This window comes from Salmo salar, chromosome ssa02, assembly GCF_905237065.1.
Source record: "Salmo salar chromosome ssa02, Ssal_v3.1, whole genome shotgun sequence".
Lineage (NCBI taxonomy): Eukaryota > Metazoa > Chordata > Actinopteri > Salmoniformes > Salmonidae > Salmo > Salmo salar.
In genome coordinates, this window is record NC_059443.1 from 93,735,445 (window position 1) to 93,760,754 (window position 25,310).

General features: G+C 38.6%; 22 non-coding genes across 22 annotated transcripts; all 22 read left to right on the forward strand.

The window, feature by feature from the left end:
• The first annotated feature begins 7 nt into the window (after positions 1-7).
• On the forward strand, positions 8-80 carry trnam-cau (transfer RNA methionine (anticodon CAU)). Its single transcript has one exon. It is a non-coding gene; the product is annotated as a tRNA-Met (tRNA).
• Positions 81-351: 271 nt separating this feature from the next.
• On the forward strand, positions 352-424 carry trnat-cgu (transfer RNA threonine (anticodon CGU)). The gene has a single exon. It is a non-coding gene; the product is annotated as a tRNA-Thr (tRNA).
• Positions 425-3,092: 2,668 nt separating this feature from the next.
• Positions 3,093-3,165, forward strand: trnam-cau (transfer RNA methionine (anticodon CAU)). Its single transcript has one exon. It is a non-coding gene; the product is annotated as a tRNA-Met (tRNA).
• A 271-nt stretch (positions 3,166-3,436) lies between these two features.
• On the forward strand, positions 3,437-3,509 carry trnam-cau (transfer RNA methionine (anticodon CAU)). The gene has a single exon. It is a non-coding gene; the product is annotated as a tRNA-Met (tRNA).
• A 3,071-nt stretch (positions 3,510-6,580) lies between these two features.
• trnam-cau (transfer RNA methionine (anticodon CAU)) lies at positions 6,581-6,653 on the forward strand. The gene has a single exon. It is a non-coding gene; the product is annotated as a tRNA-Met (tRNA).
• Positions 6,654-7,610: 957 nt separating this feature from the next.
• trnat-cgu (transfer RNA threonine (anticodon CGU)) lies at positions 7,611-7,683 on the forward strand. The gene has a single exon. It is a non-coding gene; the product is annotated as a tRNA-Thr (tRNA).
• Positions 7,684-8,316: 633 nt separating this feature from the next.
• Positions 8,317-8,389, forward strand: trnat-ugu (transfer RNA threonine (anticodon UGU)). Its single transcript has one exon. It is a non-coding gene; the product is annotated as a tRNA-Thr (tRNA).
• Positions 8,390-10,030: 1,641 nt separating this feature from the next.
• trnat-cgu (transfer RNA threonine (anticodon CGU)) lies at positions 10,031-10,103 on the forward strand. Its single transcript has one exon. It is a non-coding gene; the product is annotated as a tRNA-Thr (tRNA).
• Positions 10,104-12,102: 1,999 nt separating this feature from the next.
• On the forward strand, positions 12,103-12,175 carry trnat-cgu (transfer RNA threonine (anticodon CGU)). The gene has a single exon. It is a non-coding gene; the product is annotated as a tRNA-Thr (tRNA).
• Positions 12,176-13,146: 971 nt separating this feature from the next.
• trnam-cau (transfer RNA methionine (anticodon CAU)) lies at positions 13,147-13,219 on the forward strand. Its single transcript has one exon. It is a non-coding gene; the product is annotated as a tRNA-Met (tRNA).
• A 1,316-nt stretch (positions 13,220-14,535) lies between these two features.
• On the forward strand, positions 14,536-14,608 carry trnam-cau (transfer RNA methionine (anticodon CAU)). The gene has a single exon. It is a non-coding gene; the product is annotated as a tRNA-Met (tRNA).
• A 975-nt stretch (positions 14,609-15,583) lies between these two features.
• On the forward strand, positions 15,584-15,656 carry trnat-cgu (transfer RNA threonine (anticodon CGU)). The gene has a single exon. It is a non-coding gene; the product is annotated as a tRNA-Thr (tRNA).
• A 265-nt stretch (positions 15,657-15,921) lies between these two features.
• On the forward strand, positions 15,922-15,994 carry trnam-cau (transfer RNA methionine (anticodon CAU)). The gene has a single exon. It is a non-coding gene; the product is annotated as a tRNA-Met (tRNA).
• A 1,316-nt stretch (positions 15,995-17,310) lies between these two features.
• On the forward strand, positions 17,311-17,383 carry trnam-cau (transfer RNA methionine (anticodon CAU)). The gene has a single exon. It is a non-coding gene; the product is annotated as a tRNA-Met (tRNA).
• Positions 17,384-18,362: 979 nt separating this feature from the next.
• Positions 18,363-18,435, forward strand: trnat-cgu (transfer RNA threonine (anticodon CGU)). Its single transcript has one exon. It is a non-coding gene; the product is annotated as a tRNA-Thr (tRNA).
• A 266-nt stretch (positions 18,436-18,701) lies between these two features.
• Positions 18,702-18,774, forward strand: trnam-cau (transfer RNA methionine (anticodon CAU)). The gene has a single exon. It is a non-coding gene; the product is annotated as a tRNA-Met (tRNA).
• Positions 18,775-20,435: 1,661 nt separating this feature from the next.
• On the forward strand, positions 20,436-20,508 carry trnam-cau (transfer RNA methionine (anticodon CAU)). Its single transcript has one exon. It is a non-coding gene; the product is annotated as a tRNA-Met (tRNA).
• Positions 20,509-21,120: 612 nt separating this feature from the next.
• On the forward strand, positions 21,121-21,193 carry trnat-cgu (transfer RNA threonine (anticodon CGU)). Its single transcript has one exon. It is a non-coding gene; the product is annotated as a tRNA-Thr (tRNA).
• Positions 21,194-21,804: 611 nt separating this feature from the next.
• trnam-cau (transfer RNA methionine (anticodon CAU)) lies at positions 21,805-21,877 on the forward strand. The gene has a single exon. It is a non-coding gene; the product is annotated as a tRNA-Met (tRNA).
• A 271-nt stretch (positions 21,878-22,148) lies between these two features.
• trnam-cau (transfer RNA methionine (anticodon CAU)) lies at positions 22,149-22,221 on the forward strand. The gene has a single exon. It is a non-coding gene; the product is annotated as a tRNA-Met (tRNA).
• Positions 22,222-23,863: 1,642 nt separating this feature from the next.
• trnam-cau (transfer RNA methionine (anticodon CAU)) lies at positions 23,864-23,936 on the forward strand. The gene has a single exon. It is a non-coding gene; the product is annotated as a tRNA-Met (tRNA).
• A 272-nt stretch (positions 23,937-24,208) lies between these two features.
• trnam-cau (transfer RNA methionine (anticodon CAU)) lies at positions 24,209-24,281 on the forward strand. Its single transcript has one exon. It is a non-coding gene; the product is annotated as a tRNA-Met (tRNA).
• The last annotated feature ends 1,029 nt before the right edge of the window (positions 24,282-25,310 follow it).

Sequence of the window (25,310 nt, forward strand, 5' to 3'; positions counted from 1 at the left end):
TAAATGTGCTTCGTTAGCGCAGTAGGTAGCGCGTCAGTCTCATAATCTGAAGGTCGTGAGTTCGATCCTCACACGGGGCAGCAAAGCTTTTAAAAAGACAGTGTTGTCTGAAGATGAAGTGAAAATTAATTCTCAGTTGTTTTGGACTTTCAGACAATACATACTTTTGTCACAGTGGATACCACATCTTAAGGTCGATATCTATATTTTTTACTTTAGAATGAAATCATATTTTTTTTCTCAGGTGATGTGGACTTTCAGACCATACATTTTGGCACGGTGCTTACAACGTCAGCGTCAAAATCTGAAGGTCGGTATCGATATTTTTTCTTACACTTAACGATTTAATGTGCCTCGTTGGTGCAGCAGGCAGCGCGTCAGTCTCGTAATTTGAAGGTCGTGAGTTCGATTCTCACACGGGGCAGCAAAGCTTATAAAAAGACTGTTCACTGATGGTGAAAATAAATTCTCAGTGGTTTTGGACTTTCAGACAATACATACTTTTGTCACGGTGGAAACCACATCTTAAGGTCGATATCAAATTGTTTTACTTTAGAATGAAATCATAGTTTTTTCTCAGGTGTTGTGGTTTTTCAGACCATACATTTTGGCACGGTGCTTACAACGTCACTGTCAAAAAGTGAAGGTCGGTATCGATATTTTTTCTTTCGATTTGTTGATTAAATCTACTTCGTTAGCGCAGTAGGTAGCGCGTCAGTCTCATAATCTGAAGGTCGTGAGTTCGATCCTCACAAGGGGCAGCAAAGCTTATAGGAAGACAGTGTTGTCTGAAGGTGAAAATTAATTCTCAGTGGTTTTGGACTTTCAGACAATACATACTTTTGTCACGGTGGAAACCACATCTTAAGGTCGATATCAAATTGTTTTACTTTAGAATGAAATCATAGTTTTTTTCTCAGGTGTTGTGGTTTTTCAGACCATACATTTTGGCACGGTGCTTACAACGTCACTGTCAAAAAGTGAAGGTCGGTATCGATAATCTTTTCTTTCGATTTGTTGATTAAATGTGCTTCGTTAGCGCAGTAGGTAGCGCGTCAGTCTCATAATTTGAAGGTCGTGATTTCGATCCTCACACGGGGCAGCAAAGCTTTTAAAAAAACAGTGTTGTCTGAAAATGAAGGGAAAATTAATTCTCAGTTGTTTTGGACTTTCAGACAATACATACTTTTGTCACAGTGGATACCACATCTTAAGGTCGATATCTATATTTTTTACTTTAGAATGAAATCATTGTTTTTTTCTCAGGTGATGTGGACTTTCAGACCATACATTTTGGCACGGTGCTTACAACGTCTCTGTCAAAATCTGAAGGTCGGTATCGATATTTTTTCTTACACTTAATGATTTAATGTGCCTCGTTGGTGCAGCAGGCAGCGCATCAGTCTCATAATCTGAAGGTCGTGAGTTACATCCTCACACGGGGCAGCAAAGCTGTTAAAAAGACAGTGTTGTCCGAAGATGAAGTGAAAATTAATTCTCAGTTGTTTCGGACTTTCAGACAATACATACTTTTGTCACAGTGGATACCACATCTTAAGGTCGATATCTATATTTTTTACTTTAGAATGAAATCATTGTTTTTTTCTCAGGTGTTGTGGTTTTTCAGACCATACATTTTGGCACGGTGCTTACAACGTCACTGTCAAAAAGTGAAGGTCGGTATTGATAATTTTCTCTTTCGAATTTTTGATTAGATGTGCCTCGTTAGCGCAGTAGGTAGCGCCTCAGTCTCATAATCTGAAGGTCGTTAGTTCGATCCTCACACGGGGCAGCAATGCTGTTAATAAGAAAGTGTTGTCTGAAGATGAAGTGAAAATTAATTCTCAGTGGTTTTGGACTTCCAGACAATACATACTTTTGTCACAGTGGATACCACATCTTAAGGTCGATATCTATATTTTTTACTTTAGAATGAAATCATAGTTTTTTTCTCAGGTGTTGTGGTTTTTCAGACCATACATTTTGGCACGGTGCTTACAACGTCACTGTCAAAAAGTGAAGGTCGGTATCGATAATTTTTTCTTTCGATTTCATGATTAAATGTGCTTCGTTAGCGCAGTAGGTAGCGCGTCAGTATCATAATCTGAAGGTCGTGAGTTAGATCCTCACACGGGGCAGCAAAGATTTTAAAAAGAAAGTGTTCTCTGAAGAATAAGTGACAATTAATTCTCAGATGTTTTGGACTTTCAGTCAATACATACTTTTGTTTCGGTGGATACCACATCTTAAGGTCGATATCTATATTTCTTACTTTCGAATGAAATCATAGTTTTTTTCTCAGGTGTTGTGGACTTTCAGACCATACATTTTGGCACGGTGCTTACAACGTCAGCGTCAAAATCTGAAGGTCGGTATCGATATTTTTCTTACACTTAACGATTTAATGTGCCTCGTTGGTGCAGCAGGCAGCGCGGCAGTCTCATAATTTGAAGGTCGTGAGTTCGATTCTCACACGGGGCAGCAAAGCTTATAAAAAGACTGTTGTCTGATGGTGAAAATAAATTCTCAGTGGTTTTGGACTTTCAGACAATACATACTTTTGTCACGGTGGAAACCACATCTTAAGGTCGATATCAAATTGTTTTACTTTAGAATGAAATCATAGTTTTTTTCTCAGGTGTTGTGGTTTTTCAGACCATACATTTTGGCACGGTGCTTACAACGTCACTGTCAAAAAGTGGAGGTCGGTATCGATAATTTTTTCTTTAGATTTGTTGATTAAATGTGCTTCGTTAGCGCAGTAGGTAGCGCGTCAGTCTCATAATCTGAAGGTCGCGTGTTCGATCCTCACACGGGGCAGCAAAGATTTTAAAAAGAAAGTGTTCTCTGAAGATGAAGTGAAATTTAATTCTCAGATGTTTTGGACTTTCAGACAATACATACTTTTGTCACGGTGGAAACCACATCTTAAGGTCGATATCAAATTGTTTTACTTTAGAATGAAATCATTGTTTTTTTCTCAGGTGTTGTGGTTTTTCAGACCATACATTTTGGCACGGTGCTTACAACGTCACTGTCAAAAAGTGAAGGTCGGTATTGATATTTTTTCTTTCGATTTGTCGATTAAATGTGCTTCGTTAGCGCAGTAGGTAGCGCGTCAGTCTCATAATCTGAAGGTCGTGAGTTCGATCCTCACACGGGGCAGCAAAGCTTTTAAAAAGACAGTGTTGTCTGAAGATGAAGTGAAAATTAATTCTCAGTTGTTTTGGACTTTCAGACAATACATACTTTTGTCACAGTGGATACCACATCTTAAGGTCGATATCTATATTTTTTACTTTAGAATGAAATCATATTTTTTTCTCAGGTGATGTGGACTTTCAGACCATACATTTTGGCACGGTGCTTACAACGTCACTGTCAAAATCTGAAGGTCGTTATCGATATTTTTTCTTTACGCTTAATGTTTAGAAGTGCCTCGTTGGCGCAGCAGGCAGCGCGTCAGTCTCATAATCTGAAGGTCGTGAGTTCGATCCTCACACGGGGCAGCAAAGCTTATAAAACGACAGTGTTGTCTGAAGGTGAAAATTAATTCTCAGTGGTTTTGGACTTTCAGACAATACATACTTTTGTCACGGTGGAAACCACATCTAAAGGTCGATATCAAATTGTTTTACTTTAGAATGAAATCATTGTTTTTTTCTCAGGTGTTGTGGTTTTTCAGACCATACATTTTGGCACGGTGCTTACAACGTCACTGTCAAAAAGTGAAGGTCGGTATTGATAATTTTCTCTTTCGAATTGTTGATTAGATGTGCCTCGTTAGCACAGTAGGTAGCGCCTCAGTCTCATAATCTGAAGGTCGTGAGTTCGATCCTCACACGGGGCAGCAAAGCTTTAAATAAGAAAGTGTTGGCTGAAGATGAAGTGAAAATTAATTCTCAGTGGTTTTGGACTTCCAGACAATATATACTTTTGTCACAGTGGATACCACATCTTAACGTCGATATCTATATTTTTTACTTTAGAATGAAATCATTGTTTTTTTCTCAGGTGTTGTGGTTTTTCAGACCATACATTTTGGCACGGTGCTTACAACGTCACTGTCAAAAAGTGAAAGTCGTTATCGATATTTTTTCTTTACGCTTAATGTTTAAAAGTGCCTCGTTGGCGCAGCAGGCAGTGCGTCAGTCTCATAATCTGAAGGTCGTGAGTTCGATCCTCACACGGGGCAGCAAAGCTTTTAAAAAAACAGTGTTTTCTGAAGATGAAGTGAAAATTAATTCTCAGTGGAATTGGACGTTCAGACTATACATACTTTTGTCACGGTGCTTACAACGTCACTGTCAAAATCTGAAGGTCGGTATCCATATCTATATTTTTTACTTTAGAATGAAATCATTGTTTTTTTCTTAGGTGTTGTGGACTTTCAGACCATACATTTTGGCACGGTGCTTACAACGTCACTGTCAAAATCTGAAGGTCGGTATCTATATTTTTTCTTACACTTAATGCTTTAATGTGCCTCGTTGGTGCAGCATGCAGCGCCTCAGTCTCATAATCTGAAGGTCGTGAGTTCGATCCTCACACGGGGCAGCAATGCTGTTAATAAGAAAGTGTTGTCTGAAGATGAAGTGAAAATTAATTCTCAGTGGTTTTGGACTTCCAGACAATACATACTTTTGTCACAGTGGATACCACATCTTAAGGTCGATATCTATATTTTTTACTTTAGAATGAAATCATTGTTTTTTTCTCAGGTGTTGTGGTTTTTCAGACCATACATTTTGGCACGGTGCTTACAACGTCACTGTCAAAAAGTGAAAGTCGTTATCGATATTTTTTCTTTACGCTTAATGTTTAAACGTGCCTCGTTGGCGCTGCAGGCAGCGCGTCAGTCTCATAATCTGAAGGTCGTGAGTTCGATCCTCACACGGGGCAGCAAAGCTTTTAAAAAAACACTGTTTTCTGAAGATGAAGTGAAAATTAATTCTCAGTGGTATTGGACGTTCAGACGATACATACTTTTGTCACGGTGCTTACAACGTCACTGTCAAAATCTGAAGGTCGGAATCCATATCTATATTTTTTACTTTAGAATGAAATCATTGTTTTTTTCTCAGGTGATGTGGACTTTCAGACCATACATTTTGGCACGGTGCTTACAACGTCACTGTCAAAATCTGAAGGTCGTTATCGATATTTTTTCTTTACGCTCAATGTTTAAAAGTGCCTCGTTGGCGCAGCAGGCAGTGCGTCAGTCTCATAATCTGAAGGTCGTGAGTTCCATCCTCACACGGGGCAGCAAAGCTTATAGAAAGACAGTGTTGTCTGAAGGTGAAAATTAATTCTCACTGGTTTTGGACTTTCAGACAATACATACTTTTGTCACGGTGGAAACCACATCTTAAGGTCGATATCAAATTGTTTTACTTTAGAATGAAATCATTGTTTTTTTCTCAGGTGTTGTGGTTTTTCAGACCATACATTTTGGCACGGTGCTTACAACGTCACTGTCAAAAAGTGAAGGTCGGTATTGATAATTTTTTCTTTCGAATTGTTGATTAGATGTGCCTCGTTAGCACAGTAGGTAGCGCCTCAGTCTCATAATCTGAACGTCGTGAGTTCGATCCTCACACGGGGCAGCAATGCTGTTAATAAGAAAGTGTTGTCTGAAGATGAAGTGAAAATTAATTCTCGGTGGTTTTGGACTTCCAGACAATACATACTTTTTTCACAGTGGATACCACATCTTAAGGTCGATATCTATATTTTTTACTTTAGAATGAAATCATTGTTTTTTTCTCAGGTGTTGTGGTTTTTCAGACCATACATTTTGGCACGGTGCTTACAACGTCACTGTCAAAAAGTGAAAGTCGTTATCGATATTTTTTCTTTACGCTTAATGTTTAAACGTGCCTCGTTGGCGCAGCAGGCAGCGCGTCAGTCTCATAATCTGAAGGTCCTGAGTTCGATCCTCACACATGGCAGCAAAGCTTTTAAAAAAACACTGTTTTCTGAAGATGAAGTGAAAATTAATTCTCAGTGGTATTGGACGTTCAGACGATACATACTTTGTCACGGTGCTTACAACGTCACTGTCAAAATCTGAAGGTCGGAATCCATATCTATATTTTTTACTTTAGAATGAAATCATTGTTTTTTTCTCAGGTGATGTGGACTTTCAGACCATACATTTTGGCACGGTGCTTACAACGTCACTGTCAAAATCTGAAGGTCGTTATCGATATTTTTTCTTTACGCTCAATGTTTAAAAGTGCCTCGTTGGCGCAGCAGGCAGTGCGTCAGTCTCATAATCTGAAGGTCGTGAGTTCGATCCTCACACGGGGCAGCAAAGCTTATAGAAAGACAGTGTTGTCTGAAGGTGAAAATTAATTCTCACTGGTTTTGGACTTTCAGACAATACATACTTTTGTCACGGTGGAAACCACATCTTAAGGTCGATATCAAATTGTTTTACTTTAGAATGAAATCATTGTTTTTTCTCAGGTGTTGTGGTTTTTCAGACCATACCTTTTGGCACGGTGCTTACAACGTCACTGTCAAAAAGTGAAGGTCGGTATCGATATTTTTTTCTTTCGATTTGTCGATTAAATGTGCTTCGTTAGCGCAGTAGGTAGCGCGTCAGTCTCATAATCTGAAGGTCGTGAGTTCGATCCTCACACGGGGCAGCAAAGCTTTTAATAAGAAAGTGTTGTCTGAAGATGAAGTGAAAATTAATTCTCAGTGGTTTTGGACTTCCAGACAATATATACTTTTGTCACAGTGGATACCACATCTTAAGGTCGATATCAAATTGTTTTACTTTAGAATGAAATCATTGTTTTTTTCTCAGGTGTTGTGGTTTTTCAGACCATACATTTTGGCACGGTGCTTACAACGTCACTGTCAAAAAGTGAAGGTCGGTATCGATATTTTTTTCTTTCGATTTGTTTATTAAATGTGCTTCGTTAGCGCAGTAGGTAGCGCGTCAGTCTCATAATCTGAAGCTCGCGAGTTCGATCCTCACATGGGGCAGCAAAGATTTAAAAAGAAAGTGTTCTCTGAAGATGAAGTGAAAATTAATTCTCAGATGTTTTGGACTTTCAGACAATACATACTTTTGTCACGGTGGATACCACATCTTAAGGTCTATATCTATATTTTTTACTTTAGAATGAAATCATAGTTTTTTTCTCAGGTATTGTGGACTTTCAGACCATACATTTTGGCACGGTGCTTACAACGTCACTGTCAAAAAGTGAAGGTCGGTATCGCTAATTTTTTCTTTCGATTTGTTGATTAAATGTGCTTCGTTAGCGAAGTAGGTAGCGCGTCAGTCTCATAAGCTGAAGGTTGTGAGTTCGATCCTCACACGGGGCAGCAAACCTTATAAAAAGACAGTGTTGTCTCAAGGTGAAAATTAATTCTCAGTGGTTTTGGACTTTCAGACAATACATACTTTTGTCACGGTGGAAACCACATCTTAAGGTCGATATCAAATTGTTTTACTTTAGAATGAAATCATTGTTTTTTTCTCAGGTGTTGTGGTTTTTCAGACCATACATTTTGGCACGGTGCTTACAACGTCTGTCAAAAAGTGAAGGTCGGTATTGATATTTTTTTCTTTAGATTTGTTGATTAGATGTGCCTCGTTAGCGCAGTAGGTAGCGCGTCAGTCTCGTAATCTGAAGGTCGTGAGTTCGATCCTCACACGGGGCAGCAAAGCTTTTAAAAAAACAGTGTTTTCTGAAGATGAAGTGAAAATTAATTCTCAGTGGAATTGGACGTTCAGACGATACATACTTTTGTCACGGTGCTTACAACGTCACTGTCAAAATCTGAAGGTCGGTATCCATATCTATATTTTTTACTTTAGAATGAAATCATTGTTTTTTTCTTAGGTGTTGTGGACTTTCAGACCATACATTTTGGCACGGTGCTTACAACGTCACTGTCAAAATCTGAAGGTCGGTATCTATATTTTTTCTTACACTTAATGCTTTAATGTGCCTCGTTGGTGCAGCATGCAGCGCGTCAGTCTCATAATCTGAAGGTCGTGAGTTAGATCCTCACACGGGGCAGCAAAGATTTTAAAAAGAAAGTGTTGTCTGAAGAATAAGTGACAATTAATTCTCAGATGTTTTGGACTTTCAGACAATACATACTTTTGTTTCGGTGGATACCACATCTTAAGGTCGATATCTATATTTCTTACTTTCGAATGAAATCATAGTTTTTTTCTCAGGTGTTGTGGACTTTCAGACCATACATTTTGGCACGGTGCTTACAACGTCAGTGTCAAAATCTGAAGGTCGGTATCGATATTTTTTCTTACACTTAACGATTTAATGTGCCTCGTTGGTGCAGCAGGCAGCGCGTCAGTCTTGTAATTTGAAGGTCGTGAGTTCGATCCTCACACTGGGCAGCAAAGTTTATAAAAAGACTGTTGTCTGATGGTGAAAATTAATTCTCAGTGGTTTTGGACTTTCAGACAATACATACTTTTGTCACGGTGGAAACCACATCTTAAGGTCGATATCAAATTGTTTTACTTTAGAATGAAATCATAGTTTTTTTCTCAGGTGTTGTGGTTTTTCAGACCATACATTTTGGCACGGTGCTTACAACGTCACTGTCAAAAAGTGAAGGTCGGTATCGATAATTTTTTCTTTCGATTTCATGATTAAATGTACTTCGTTAGCGCAGTAGGTAGCGCGTCAGTATCATAATCTGAAGGTCGTGAGTTAGATCCTCACACGGGGCAGCAAAGATTTTAAAAAGAAAGTGTTGTCTGAAGAATAAGTGACAATTAATTCTCAGATGTTTTGGACTTTCAGACAATACATACTTTTGTTTCGGTGGATACCACATCTTAAGGTCGATATCTATATTTCTTACTTTCGAATGAAATCATAGTTTTTTTCTCAGGTGTTGTGGACTTTCAGACCATACATTTTGGCACGGTGCTTACAACGTCACTGTCAAAATCTGAAGGTCGTTATCGATATTTTTTCTTTACGCTCAATGTTTAAAAGTGCCTCGTTGGCGCAGCAGGCAGTGCGTCAGTCTCATAATCTGAAGGTCGTGAGTTCGATCCTCACACGGGGCAGCAAAGCTTATAAAAAGACAGTGTTGTCTGAAGGTGAAAATTAATTCTCAGTGGCTTTGGACTTTCACACAATACATACTTTTGTCACGGTGGAAACCACATCTTAAGGTCGATATCAAATTGTTTTACTTTAGAATGAAATCATTGTTTTTTTCTCAGGTGTTGTGGTTTTTCAGACCATACATTTTGGCACGGTGCTTACAACGTCACTGTCAAAAAGTGAAGGTCGGTATTGATAATTTTCTCTTTCGAATTGTTGATTAGATGTGCCTCGTTAGCGCAGTAGGTAGCGCCTCAGTCTCTTAATCTGAAGGTCGTGAGTTCGATCCTCACACGGGGCAGCAATGCTGTTAATAAGAAAGTGTTGTCTGAAGATGAAGTGAAAATTAATTCTCAGTGGTTTTGGACTTCCAGACAATACATACTTTTGTCACAGTGGATACCACATCTTAAGGTCGATATCTATATTTTTTACTTTAGAATGAAATCATAGTTTTTTTCTCAGGTGTTGTGGTTTTTCAGACCATACATTTTGGCACGGTGCTTACAACGTCACTGTCAAAAAGTGAAAGTCGTTATCGATATTTTTTCTTTACGCTTAATGTTTAAAAGTGCCTCGTTGGTGCAGCATGCAGCGCGTCAGTCTCATAATCTGAAGGTCGTGAGTTAGATCCTCACACGGGGCAGCAAAGATTTTAAAAAGAAAGTGTTGTCTGAAGAATAAGTGACAATTAATTCTCAGATGTTTTGGACTTTCAGACAATACATACTTTTGTTTCGGTGGATACCACATCTTAAGGTCGATATCTATATTTCTTACTTTCGAATGAAATCATAGTTTTTTTCTCAGGTGTTGTGGACTTTCAGACCATACATTTTGGCACGGTGCTTACAACGTCAGTGTCAAAATCTGAAGGTCGGTATCGATATTTTTTCTTACACTTAACGATTTAATGTGCCTCGTTGGTGCAGCAGGCAGCGCGTCAGTCTCGTAATTTGAAGGTCGTGAGTTCGATCCTCACACTGGGCAGCAAAGCTTATAAAAAGAGACTGTTGTCTGAATGTGAAAATTAATTCTCAGTGGTTTTGGACTTTCACACAATACATACTTTTGTCACGGTGGAAACCACATCTTAAGGTCGATATCAAATTGTTTTACTTTAGAATGAAATCATTGTTTTTTTCTCAGGTGTTGTGGTTTTTCAGACCATACATTTTGGCACGGTGCTTACAACGTCACTGTCAAAAAGTGAAGGTCGGTATCGATATTTTTTTCTTTCGATTTGTTTATTAAATGTGCTTCGTTAGCGCAGTAGGTAGCGCGTCAGTCTCATAATCTGAAGCTCGCGAGTTCGATCCTCACATGGGGCAGCAAAGATTTAAAAAGAAAGTGTTCTCTGAAGATGAAGTGAAAATTAATTCTCAGATGTTTTGGACTTTCAGACAATACATACTTTTGTCACGGTGGAAACCACATCTTAAGGTCGATATCAAATTGTTTTACTTTAGAATGAAATCATTGTTTTTTTCTCAGGTGTTGTGGTTTTTCAGACCATACATTTTGGCACGGTGCTTACAACGTCACTGTCAAAAAGTGAAGGTCGTTATCGATATTTTTTCTTTACGCTTAATGTTTAAAAGTGCCTCGTTGGCGCAGCAGGCAGCGCGTCAGTCTCATAATCTGAAGGTAGTGAGTTCGATCATCACACGGGGCAGCAAAGCTTTTAAAAAAACAGTGTTTTCTGAAGATGAAGTGAAAATTAATTCTCAGTGGTATTGGACGTTCAGACGATACATACTTTTGTCACGATGCTTACAACGTCACTGTCAAAATCTGAAGGTCGGTATCCATATCTATATTTTATCCTTTAGAATGAAATCATTGTTTTTTTCTCATGTGATGTGGACTTTCAGACCATACATTTTGGCACGGTGCTTACAACGTCACTGTCAAAATCTGAAGGTCGTTATCGATATTTTTTCTTTACGCTTAATTATTAAAAGTGCCTCGTGGGCGCAGCAGGCACCGCGTCAGTCTCATAATCTGAAGGTCATGTTTTCGATCCTCACACGGGGCAGCAAAGCTTATAAAAAGAGAGTGTTGTCTGAATGTGAAAATTAATTCTCAGTGGTTTTGGACTTTCACACAATACATACTTTTGTCACGGTGGAAACCACATCTTAAGGTCGATATCAAATTGTTTTACTTTAGAATGAAATCATTGTTTTTTTCTCAGGTGTTGTGGTTTTTCAGACCATACATTTTGGCACGGTGCTTACAACGTCACTGTCAAAAAGTGAAGGTCGGTATCGATATTTTTTTCTTTCGATTTGTTTATTAAATGTGCTTCGTTAGCGCAGTAGGTAGCGCGTCAGTCTCATAATCTGAAGCTCGCGAGTTCGATCCTCACATGGGGCAGCAAAGATTTAAAAAGAAAGTGTTCTCTGAAGATGAAGTGAAAATTAATTCTCAGATGTTTTGGACTTTCAGACAATACATACTTTTGTCACGGTGGATACCACATCTTAAGGTCGATATCTATATTTTTTACTTTAGAATGAAATCATAGTTTTTTCTCAGGTATTGTGGACTTTCAGACCATACATTTTGGCACGGTGCTTACAACGTCACTGTCAAAAAGTGAAGGTCGGTATCGCTAATTTTTTCTTTCGATTTGTTGATTAAATGTGCTTCGTTAGCGAAGTAGGTAGCGCGTCAGTCTCATAAGCTGAAGGTTGTGAGTTCGATCCTCACACGGGGCAGCAAACCTTATAAAAAGACAGTGTTGTCTCAAGGTGAAAATTAATTCTCAGTGGTTTTGGACTTTCAGACAATACATACTTTTGTCACGGTGGAAACCACATCTTAAGGTCGATATCAAATTGTTTTACTTTAGAATGAAATCATTGTTTTTTTCTCAGGTGTTGTGGTTTTTCAGACCATACATTTTGGCACGGTGCTTACAACGTCTGTCAAAAAGTGAAGGTCGGTATTGATATTTTTTTCTTTAGATTTGTTGATTAGATGTGCCTCGTTAGCGCAGTAGGTAGCGCGTCAGTCTCGTAATCTGAAGGTCGTGAGTTCGATCCTCACACGGGGCAGCAAAGCTTTTAAAAAAACAGTGTTTTCTGAAGATGAAGTGAAAATTAATTCTCAGTGGAATTGGACGTTCAGACGATACATACTTTTGTCACGGTGCTTACAACGTCACTGTCAAAATCTGAAGGTCGGTATCCATATCTATATTTTTTACTTTAGAATGAAATCATTGTTTTTTTCTTAGGTGTTGTGGACTTTCAGACCATACATTTTGGCACGGTGCTTACAACGTCACTGTCAAAATCTGAAGGTCGGTATCTATATTTTTCTTACACTTAATGCTTTAATGTGCCTCGTTGGTGCAGCATGCAGCGCGTCAGTCTCATAATCTGAAGGTCGTGAGTTAGATCCTCACACGGGGCAGCAAAGATTTTAAAAAGAAAGTGTTGTCTGAAGAATAAGTGACAATTAATTCTCAGATGTTTTGGACTTTCAGACAATACATACTTTTGTTTCGGTGTATACCACATCTTAAGGTCGATATCTATATTTCTTACTTTCGAATGAAATCATAGTTTTTTTCTCAGGTGTTGTGGACTTTCAGACCATACATTTTGGCACGGTGCTTACAACGTCAGCGTCAAAATCTGAAGGTCGGTATCGATATTTTTTCTTACACTTAACGATTTAATGTGACTCGTTGGTGCAGCAGGCAGCGCGTCAGTCTCGTAATTTGAAGGTCGTAAGTTCGATTCTCACACGGGGCAGCAAAGCTTATAAAAAGACTGTTCTCTGATGGTGAAAATAAATTCTCAGTGGTTTTGGACTTTCAGACAATACATACTTTTGTCACGGTGGAAACCACATCTTAAGGTCGATATCAAATTGTTTTACTTTAGAATGAAATCATAGTTTTTTTCTCAGGTGTTGTGGTTTTTCAGACCATACATTTTGGCACGGTGCTTACAACGTCACTGTCAAAAAGTGAAGGTCGGTATCGATAATTTTTTCTTTAGATTTGTTGATTAAATGTGCTTTGTTAGCGCAGTAGGTAGCGCGTCAGTCTCATAATCTGAAGGTCGTGAGTTCGATCCTCACACGGGGCAGCAAAGATTTTAAAAAGAAAGTGTTCTCTGAAGATGAAGTGAAATTTAATTCTCAGATGTTTTGGACTTTCAGACAATACATACTTTTGTCACGGTGGATTCCACATCTTAAGGTCGATATCTATATTTTTTACTTTAGAATGAAATCATATTTTTTTTCTCAGGTGATGTGGACTTTCAGACCATACATTTTGGCACGGTGCTTACAACGTCACTGTCAAAATCTGAAGGTCGTTATCGATATTTTTTCTTTACGCTTAATGTTTAGAAGTCCCTCATTGGCGCAGCAGGCAGCACGTCAGTCTCATAATCTGAAGGTCGTGAGTTCGATCCTCACACGGGGCAGCAAAGCTTATAAAAAGACAGTGTTGTCTGAAGGTGAAAACTAATTCTCAGTGGTTTTGGACTTTCAGACAATACATACTTTTGTCATGGTGGAAACCACATCTTAAGGTCGATATCAAATTGTTTTACTTTAGAATGAAATCATTGTTTTTTTCTCAGGTGTTGTGGTTTTTCAGACCATACATTTTGCCACGGTGCTTACAAGGTCACTGTCAAAAAGGGAAAGTCGTTATCGATATTTTTTCTTTACGCTTAATGTTTAAAAGTGCCTCGTTGGCGCAGCAGGCAGGGCGTCAGTCTCATAATCTGAAGGTCGTGAGTTCGATCCTCACACGGGGCAGCAAAGCTTTTAAAAAAACAGTGTTTTCTGAAGATGAAGTGAAAATTAATTCTCAGTGGTATTGGACGTTCAGACGATACATACTTTTGTCACGGTGCTTACAACGTCACTGTCAAAATCTGAAGGTCGGAATCCATATCTATATTTTTTACTTTAGAATGAAATCATTGTTTTTTTCTCAGGTGATGTGGACTTTCAGACCATACATTTTGGCACGGTGCTTACAACGTCACTGTCAAAATCTGAAGGTCGTTATCGATATTTTTTCTTTACGCTCAATGTTTAAAAGTGCCTCGTTGGCGCAGCAGGCAGTGCGTCAGTCTCATAGTCTGAAGGTCGTGAGTTCGATCCTCACACGGGGCAGCAAAGCTTATAGAAAGACAGTGTTGTCTGAAGGTGAAAATTAATTCTCACTGGTTTTGGACTTTCAGACAATATATACTTTTGTCACAGTGGATACCACATCTTAACGTCGATATCTATATTTTTTACTTTAGAATGAAATCATTGTTTTTTTCTCAGGTGTTGTGGTTTTTCAGACCATACCTTTTGGCACGGTGCTTACAACGTCACTGTCAAAAAGTGAAGGTCGGTATCGATATTTTTTTCTTTCGATTTGTCGATTATATGTGCTTCGTTAGCGCAGTAGGTAGCGCGTCAGTCTCATAATCTGAAGGTCGTGAGTTCGATCCTCACACGGGGCAGCAAAGCTTTTAATAAGAAAGTGTTGTCTGAAGATGAAGTGAAAATTAATTCTCAGTGGTTTTGGACTTCCAGACAATATATACTTTTGTCACAGTGGATACCACATCTTAACGTCGATATCTATATTTTTTACTTTAGAATGAAATCATTGTTTTTTTCTCAGGTGTTGTGGTTTTTCAGACCATACATTTTGGCACGGTGCTTACAACGTCACTGTCAAAAAGTGAAAGTCGTTATCGATATTTTTCTTTACGCTTAATGTTTAAAAGTGCCTCGTTGGCGCAGCAGGCAGTGCGTCAGTCTCATAATCTGAAGGTCGTGAGTTCGATCCTCACACGGGGCAGCAAAGCTTTTAAAAAACAGTGTTTTCTGAAGATGAAGTGAAAATTAATTCTCAGTGGAATTGGACGTTCAGACGATACATACTTTTGTCACGGTGCTTACAACGTCACTGTCAAAATCTGAAGGTCGGTATCCATATCTATATTTTTTACTTTAGAATGAAATCATTGTTTTTTCTTAGGTGTTGTGGACTTTCAGACCATACATTTTGGCACGGTGCTTACAACGTCACTGTCAAAATCTGAAGGTCGGTATCTATATTTTTTCTTACACTTAATGCTTTAATGTGCCTCGTTGGTGCAGCATGCAGCGCGTCAGTCTCATAATCTGAAGGTCGTGAGTTAGATCCTCACACGGGGCAGCAAAGATTTTAAAAAGAAAGTGTTGTCTGAAGAATAAGTGACAATTAATTCTCAGATGTTTTGGACTTTCAGACAATACATACTTTTGTTTCGGTGGATACCACATCTTAAGGTCGATATCTATATTTCTTACTTTCGAATGAAATCATAGTTTTTTTCTCAGGTGTTGTGGACTTTCAGACCATACATTTTGGCACGGTGCTTACAACGTCAGCGTCAAAATCTGAAGGTCGGTATCGATATTTTTTCTTACACTTAAAGATTTAATGTGCCTCGTTGGTGCAGCAGGCAGCGCGTCAGTCTCGTAATTTGAAGGTCGTGAGTTCGATTCTCACACGGGGCAGCAAAGCTTATAAAAAGACTGTTCTCTGATGGTGAAAATAAATTCTCAGTGGTTTTGGACTTTCAGACAATACATACTTTTGTCACGGTGGAAACCACATCTTAAGGTCGATATCAAATTGTTTTACTTTAGAATGAAATCATAGTTTTTTTCTCAGGTGTTGTGGTTTTTCAGACCATACATTTTGGCACGGTGCTTACAACGTCACTGTCAAAAAGTGAAGGTCGGTATCGATAATTTTTCTTTAGATTTGTTGATTAAATGTGCTTTGTTAGCGCAGTAGGTAGCGCGTCAGTCTCATAATCTGAAGGTCGTGAGTTCGATCCTCACACGGGGCAGCAAAGATTTTAAAAAGAAAGTGTTCTCTGAAGATGAAGTGAAATTTAATTCTCAGATGTTTTGGACTTTCAGACAATACATACTTTTGTCACGGTGGAAACCACATCTTAAGGTCGATATCAAATTGTTTTACTTTAGAATGGAATCATTGTTTTTTTCTCAGGTGTTGTGGACTTTCAGACCATACATTTTGGCACGGTGCTTACAACGTCACTGTCAAAATCTGAAGGTCGTTATCGATATTTTTTCTTTACGCTTAATGTTTAGAAGTCCCTCATTGGCGCAGCAGGCAGCACGTCAGTCTCATAATCTGAAGGTCGTGAGTTCGATCCTCACACAGGGCAGCAAAGCTTATAAAAAGACAGTGTTGTCTGAAGGTGAAAATTAATTCTCAGTGGTTTTGGACTTTCAGACAATACATACTTTTGTCATGGTGGAAACCACATCTTAAGGTCGATATCAAATTGTTTTACTTTAGAATGAAATCATTGTTTTTTTCTCAGGTGTTGTGGTTTTTCAGACCATACATTTTGCCACGGTGCTTACAAGGTCACTGTCAAAAAGGGAAAGTCGTTATCGATATTTTTTCTTTACGCTTAATGTTTAAAAGTGCCTCGTTGGCGCAGCAGGCAGGGCGTCAGTCTCATAATCTGAAGGTCGTGAGTTCGATCCTCACACGGGGCAGCAAAGCTTTTAAAAAAACAGTGTTTTCTGAAGATGAAGTGAAAATTAATTCTCAGTGGTATTGGACGTTCAGACGATACATACTTTTGTCACGGTGCTTACAACGTCACTGTCAAAATCTGAAGGTCGGAATCCATATCTATATTTTTTACTTTAGAATGAAATCATTGTTTTTTTCTCAGGTGATGTGGACTTTCAGACCATACATTTTGGCAATGTGCTTACAACGTCACTGTCAAAATCTGAAGGTCGTTATCGATATTTTTTCTTTACGCTCAAAGTTTAAAAGTGCCTCGTTGGCGCAGCAGGCAGTGCGTCAGTCTCATAGTCTGAAGGTCGTGAGTTCGATCCTCACACGGGGCAGCAAAGCTTATATAAAGACAGTGTTGTCTGAAGGTGAAAATTAATTCTCACTGGTTTTGGACTTTCAGACAATATATACTTTTGTCACAGTGGATACCACATCTTAACGTCGATATCTATATTTTTTACTTTAGAATGAAATCATTGTTTTTTTCTCAGGTGTTGTGGTTTTTCAGACCATACCTTTTGGCACGGTGCTTACAACGTCACTGTCAAAAAGTGAAGGTCGGTATCGATATTTTTTTCTTTCGATTTGTCGATTAGATGTGCTTCGTTAGCGCAGTAGGTAGCGCGTCAGTCTCATAATCTGAAGGTCGTGAGTTCGATCCTCACACGGGGCAGCAAAGCTTTTAATAAGAAAGTGTTGTCTGAAGATGAAGTGAAAATTAATTCTCAGTGGTTTTGGACTTCCAGACAATATATACTTTTGTCACAGTGGATACCACATCTTAACGTCGATATCTATATTTTTTACTTTAGAATGAAATCATTGTTTTTTTCTCAGGTGTTGTGGTTTTTCAGACCATACATTTTGGCACGGTGCTTACAACGTCTCTGTCAAAAAGTGAAAGTCGTTATCGATATTTTTTCTTTACGCTTAATGTTTAAAAGTGCCTCGTTGGCGCAGCAGGCAGTGCGTCAGTCTCATAATCTGAAGGTCGTGAGTTCGATCCTCACACGGGGCAGCAAAGATTTTAAAAAAAACAGTGTTTTCTGAAGATGAAGTGAAAATTAATTCTCAGTGGAATTGGACGTTCAGACGATACATACTTTTGTCACGGTGCTTACAACGTCACTGTCAAAATCTGAAGGTCGGTATCCATATCTATATTTTTTACTTTAGAATGAAATCATTGTTTTTTTCTTAGGTGTTGTGGACTTTCAGACCATACATTTTGGCACGGTGCTTACAACGTCACTGTCAAAATCTGAAGGTCGGTATCTATATTTTTTCTTACACTTAATGCTTTAATGTGCCTCGTTGGTGCAGCATGCAGCGCGTCAGTCTCATAATCTGAAGGTCGTGAGTTAGATCCTCACACGGGGCAGCAAAGATTTTAAAAAGAAAGTGTTGTCTGAAGAATAAGTGACAATTAATTCTCAGATGTTTTGGACTTTCAGACAATACATACTTTTGTTTCGGTGGATACCACATCTTAAGGTCGATATCTATATTTCTTACTTTCGAATGAAATCATAGTTTTTTTCTCAGGTGTTGTGGACTTTCAGACCATACATTTTGGCACGGTGCTTACAACGTCAGCGTCAAAATCTGAAGGTCGGTATCGATATTTTTTCTTACACTTAAAGATTTAATGTGCCTCGTTGGTGCAGCAGGCAGCGCGTCAGTCTCGTAATTTGAAGGTCGTGAGTTCGATTCTCACACGGGGCAGCAAAGCTTATAAAAAGACTGTTCTCTGATGGTGAAAATAAATTCTCAGTGGTTTTGGACTTTCAGACAATACATACTTTTGTCACGGTGGAAACCACATCTTAAGGTCGATATCAAATTGTTTTACTTTAGAATGAAATCATAGTTTTTTTCTCAGGTGTTGTGGTTTTTCAGACCATACATTTTGGCACGGTGCTTACAACGTCACTGTCAAAAAGTGAAGGTCGGTATCGATAATTTTTTCTTTAGATTTGTTGATTAAATGTGCTTTGTTAGCGCAGTAGGTAGCGCGTCAGTCTCATAATCTGAAGGTCGTGAGTTCGATCCTCACACGGGGCAGCAAAGATTTTAAAAAGAAAGTGTTCTCTGAAGATGAAGTGAAATTTAATTCTCAGATGTTTTGGACTTTCAGACAATACATACTTTTGTCACGGTGGAAACCACATCTTAAGGTCGATATCAAATTGTTTTACTTTAGAATGAAATCATTGTTTTTTTCTCAGGTGTTGTGGTTTTTCAGACCATACTTTTTGGCACGGTGCTTACAACGTCACTGTCAAAAAGTGAAGGTCGGTATTGATATTTTTTTCTTTGGATTTGTCGATTAAATGTGCTTCGTTAGCGCAGTAGGTAGCGCGTCACTCTCATAATCTGAACGTCGTGAGTTCGATCCTCCCACGGGGCAGAAAGGCTTTTAAAAAGACAGTGTTGTCTGAAGATGAAGTGAAAATTAATTCTCAGTTGTTTTGGACTTTCAGACAATACATACTTTTGTCACAGTGGATACCACATCTTAAGGTCGATATCTATATTTTTTACTTTAGAATGAAATCATATTTTTTTTCTCAGGTGATGTGGACTTTCAGACCATACATTTTGGCACGGTGCTTACAACGTCACTGTCAAAATCTGAAGGTCGTTATCGATATTTTTTCTTTACGCTTGATGTTTAGAAGTCCCTCGTTGGCGCAGCAGGCAGCGCGTCAGTCTCATAATCTGAAGGTCGTGAGTTCGATCCTCACATGGGGCAGCAAAGCTTCTAAAAAGACACTGTTGTCTGAAGGTGAAAATTAATTCTCAGTGGTTTTGGACTTTCAGACAATACATACTTTTGTCACGGTGGAAACCACATCTTAAGGTCGATATCAAATTGTTTTACTTTAGAATGAAATCATTGTTTTTTTCTCAGGTGTTGTGGTTTTTCAGACCATACATTTTGCCACGGTGCTTACAAGGTCACTGTCAAAAAGGGAAAGTCGTTATCGATATTTTTTCTTTACGCTTAATGTTTAAAAGTGCCTCGTTGGCGCAGCAGGCAGGGCGTCAGTCTCATAATCTGACGGTCGTGAGTTCGATCCTCACACGGGGCAGCAAAGCTTTTAAAAAAACAGTGTTTTCTGAAGATGAAGTGAAAATTAATTCTCAGTGGTATTGGACGTTCAGACGATACATACTTCTGTCACGGTGCTTACAACGTCACTGTCAAAATCTGAAGGTCGGAATCCATATCTATATTTTTTACTTTAGAATGAAATCATTGTTTTTTTCTCAGGTGATGTGGACTTTCAGACCATACATTTTGGCACGGTGCTTACAACGTCACTGTCAAAATGTGAAGGTCGTTATCGATATTTTTTCTTTACTCTCAATGTTTAAAAGTGCCTCGTTGGCGCAGCAGGCAGTGCGTCAGTCTCATAGTCTGAAGGTCGTGAGTTCGATCCTCACACGGGGCAGCAAAGCTTATAGAAAGACAGTGTTGTCTGAAGGTGAAAATTAATTCTCACTGGTTTTGGACTTTCAGACAATATATACTTTTGTCACAGTGGATACCACATCTTAAGGTCGATATCTATATTTTTTACTTTAGAATGAAATCATTGTTTTTTTCTCAGGTGTTGTGGTTTTTCAGACCATACATTTTGGCACGGTGCTTACAACGTCACTGTCAAAAAGTGAAAGTCTTTATCGATATTTTTTCTTTACGCTTAATGTTTAAAAGTGCCTCGTTGGCGCAGCAGGCAGCGCGTCAGTCTCATAATCTGAAGGTCGTGAGTTCGATCCTCACACGGGGCAGCAAAGCTTTTAAAAAAACTGTGTTTTCTGAAGGTGAAAATTAATTCTCGCTGGTTTTGGACTTTCAGACAATACATACTTTTGTCACGGTGGAAACCACATCTTAAGGTCGATATCAAATTGTTTTACTTTAGAATGAAATCATAGTTTTTTTCTCAGGTGTTGTGGTTTTTCAGACCATACATTTTGGCACGGTGCTTACAACGTCACTGTCAAAAAGTGAAGGTCGGTATCGATAATTTTTTCTTTCGATTTCATGATTAAATGTGCTTCGTTAGCGCAGTAGGTAGCGCGTCAGTATCATAATCTGAAGGTCGTGAGTTAGATCCTCACACGGGGCAGCAAAGATTTTAAAAAGAAAGTGTTCTCTGAAGAATAAGTGACAATTAATTCTCAGATGTTTTGGACTTTCAGACAATACATACTTTTGTTTCGGTGGATACCACATCTTAAGGTCGATATCTATATTTCTTACTTTCGAATGAAATCATAGTTTTTTTCTCAGGTGTTGTGGACTTTCAGACCATACATTTTGGCACGGTGCTTACAACGTCAGCGTCAAAATCTGAAGGTCGGTATCGATATTTTTTCTTACACTTAACGATTTAATGTGCCTCGTTGGTGCAGCAGGCAGCGCGTCAGTCTCGTAATTTGAAGGTCGTGAGTTCGATTCTCACACGGGGCAGCAAAGCTTATAAAAAGACTGTTGTCTGATGGTGAAAATAAATTCTCAGTGGTTTTGGACTTTCAGACAATACATACTTTTGTCACGGTGGAAACCACATCTTAAGGTCGATATCAAATTGTTTTACTTTAGAATGAAATCATAGTTTTTTTCTCAGGTGTTGTGGTTTTTCAGACCATACATTTTGGCACGGTGCTTACAACGTCACTGTCAAAAAGTGGAGGTCGGTATCGATAATTTTTTCTTTAGATTTGTTGATTAAATGTGCTTCGTTAGCGCAGTAGGTAGCGCGTCAGTCTCATAATCTGAAGGTCGCGAGTTCGATCCTCACACGGGGCAGCAAAGATTTTAAAAAGAAAGTGTTCTCTGAAGATGAAGTGAAATTTAATTCTCAGATGTTTTGGACTTTCAGACAATACATACTTTTGTCACGGTGGAAACCACATCTTAAGGTCGATATCAAATTGTTTTACTTTAGAATGAAATCATTGTTTTTTTCTCAGGTGTTGTGGTTTTTCAGACCATACATTTTGGCACGGTGCTTACAACGTCACTGTCAAAAAGTGAAGGTCGGTATTGATATTTTTTCTTTCGATTTGTCCATTAAATGTGCTTCGTTAGCGCAGTAGGTAGCGCGTCAGTCTCATAATCTGAAGGTCGTGAGTTCGATCCTCACACGGGGCAGCAAAGCTTTTAAAAAGACAGTGTTGTCTGAAGATGAAGTGAAAATTAATTCTCAGTTGTTTTGGACTTTCAGACAATACATACTTTTGTCACAGTGGATACCACATCTTAAGGTCGATATCTATATTTTTTACTTTAGAATGAAATCATATTTTTTTCTCAGGTGATGTGGACTTTCAGACCATACATTTTGGCACGGTGCTTACAACGTCACTGTCAAAATCTGAAGGTCGTTATCGATATTTTTTCTTTACGCTTAATGTTTAGAAGTGCCTCGTTGGCGCAGCAGGCAGCGCGTCAGTCTCATAATCTGAAGGTCGTGAGTTCGATCCTCACACGGGGCAGCAAAGCTTATAAAACGACAGTGTTGTCTGAAGGTGAAAATTAATTCTCAGTGGTTTTGGACTTTCAGACAATACATACTTTTGTCACGGTGGAAACCACATCTTAAGGTCGATATCAAATTGTTTTACTTTAGAATGAAATCATTGTTTTTTTCTCAGGTGTTGTGGTTTTTCAGACCATACATTTTGGCACGGTGCTTACAACGTCACTGTCAAAAAGTGAAGGTCGGTATTGATAATTTTCTCTTTCGAATTTTTGATTAGATGTGCCTCGTTAGCGCAGTAGGTAGCGCCTCAGTCTCATAATCTGAAGGTCGTTAGTTCGATCCTCACACGGGGCAGCAATGCTGTTAATAAGAAAGTGTTGTCTGAAGATGAAGTGAAAATTAATTCTCAGTGGTTTTGGACTTCCAGACAATACATACTTTTGTCACAGTGGATACCACATCTTAAGGTCGATATCTATATTTTTTACTTTAGAATGAAATCATAGTTTTTTTCTCAGGTGTTGTGGTTTTTCAGACCATACATTTTGGCACGGTGCTTACAACGTCACTGTCAAAAAGTGAAGGTCGGTATCGATAATTTTTTCTTTCGATTTCATGATTAAATGTGCTTCGTTAGCGCAGTAGGTAGCGCGTCAGTATCATAATCTGAAGGTCGTGAGTTAGATCCTCACACGGGGCAGCAAAGATTTTAAAAAGAAAGTGTTCTCTGAAGAATAAGTGACAATTAATTCTCAGATGTTTTGGACTTTCAGTCAATACATACTTTTGTTTCGGTGGATACCACATCTTAAGGTCGATATCTATATTTCTTACTTTCGAATGAAATCATAGTTTTTTTCTCAGGTGTTGTGGACTTTCAGACCATACATTTTGGCACGGTGCTTACAACGTCAGCGTCAAAATCTGAAGGTCGGTATCGATATTTTTTCTTACACTTAACGATTTAATGTGCCTCGTTGGTGCAGCAGGCAGCGCGGCAGTCTCATAATTTGAAGGTCGTGAGTTCGATTCTCACACGGGGCAGCAAAGCTTATAAAAAGACTGTTGTCTGATGGTGAAAATAAATTCTCAGTGGTTTTGGACTTTCAGACAATACATACTTTTGTCACGGTGGAAACCACATCTTAAGGTCGATATCAAATTGTTTTACTTTAGAATGAAATCATAGTTTTTTTCTCAGGTGTTGTGGTTTTTCAGACCATACATTTTGGCACGGTGCTTACAACGTCACTGTCAAAAAGTGGAGGTCGGTATCGATAATTTTTCTTTAGATTTGTTGATTAAATGTGCTTCGTTAGCGCAGTAGGTAGCGCGTCAGTCTCATAATCTGAAGGTCGCGAGTTCGATCCTCACACGGGGCAGCAAAGATTTTAAAAAGAAAGTGTTCTCTGAAGATGAAGTGAAATTTAATTCTCAGATGTTTTGGACTTTCAGACAATACATACTTTTGTCACGGTGGAAACCACATCTTAAGGTCGATATCAAATTGTTTTACTTTAGAATGAAATCATTGTTTTTTTCTCAGGTGTTGTGGTTTTTCAGACCATACATTTTGGCACGGTGCTTACAACGTCACTGTCAAAAAGTGAAGGTCGGTATTGATATTTTTTTCTTTCGATTTGTCGATTAAATGTGCTTCGTTAGCGCAGTAGGTAGCGCGTCAGTCTCATAATCTGAAGGTCGTGAGTTCGATCCTCACACGGGGCAGCAAAGCTTTTAAAAAGACAGTGTTGTCTGAAGATGAAGTGAAAATTAATTCTCAGTTGTTTTGGACTTTCAGACAATACATACTTTTGTCACAGTGGATACCACATCTTAAGGTCGATATCTATATTTTTTACTTTAGAATGAAATCATATTTTTTTTCTCAGGTGATGTGGACTTTCAGACCATACATTTTGGCACGGTGCTTACAACGTCACTGTCAAAATCTGAAGGTCGTTATCGATATTTTTTCTTTACGCTTAATGTTTAGAAGTGCCTCGTTGGCGCAGCAGGCAGCGCGTCAGTCTCATAATCTGAAGGTCGTGAGTTCGATCCTCACACGGGGCAGCAAAGCTTATAAAACGACAGTGTTGTCTGAAGGTGAAAATTAATTCTCAGTGGTTTTGGACTTTCAGACAATACATACTTTTGTCACGGTGGAAACCACATCTAAAGGTCGATATCAAATTGTTTTACTTTAGAATGAAATCATTGTTTTTTTCTCAGGTGTTGTGGTTTTTCAGACCATACATTTTGGCACGGTGCTTACAACGTCACTGTCAAAAAGTGAAGGTCGGTATTGATAATTTTCTCTTTCGAATTGTTGATTAGATGTGCCTCGTTAGCACAGTAGGTAGCGCCTCAGTCTCATAATCTGAAGGTCGTGAGTTCGATCCTCACACGGGGCAGCAAAGCTTTAAATAAGAAAGTGTTGTCTGAAGATGAAGTGAAAATTAATTCTCAGTGGTTTTGGACTTCCAGACAATATATACTTTTGTCACAGTGGATACCACATCTTAACGTCGATATCTATATTTTTTACTTTAGAATGAAATCATTGTTTTTTCTCAGGTGTTGTGGTTTTTCAGACCATACATTTTGGCACGGTGCTTACAACGTCACTGTCAAAAAGTGAAAGTCGTTATCGATATTTTTTCTTTACGCTTAATGTTTAAAAGTGCCTCGTTGGCGCAGCAGGCAGTGCGTCAGTCTCATAATCTGAAGGTCGTGAGTTCGATCCTCACACGGGGCAGCAAAGCTTTTAAAAAACAGTGTTTTCTGAAGATGAAGTGAAAATTAATTCTCAGTGGAATTGGACGTTCAGACGATACATACTTTTGTCACGGTGCTTACAACGTCACTGTCAAAATCTGAAGGTCGGTATCCATATCTATATTTTTTACTTTAGAATGAAATCATTGTTTTTTTCTTAGGTGTTGTGGACTTTCAGACCATACATTTTGGCACGGTGCTTACAACGTCACTGTCAAAATCTGAAGGTCGGTATCTATATTTTTCTTACACTTAATGCTTTAATGTGCCTCGTTGGTGCAGCATGCAGCGCGTCAGTCTCATAATCTGAAGGTCGTGAGTTAG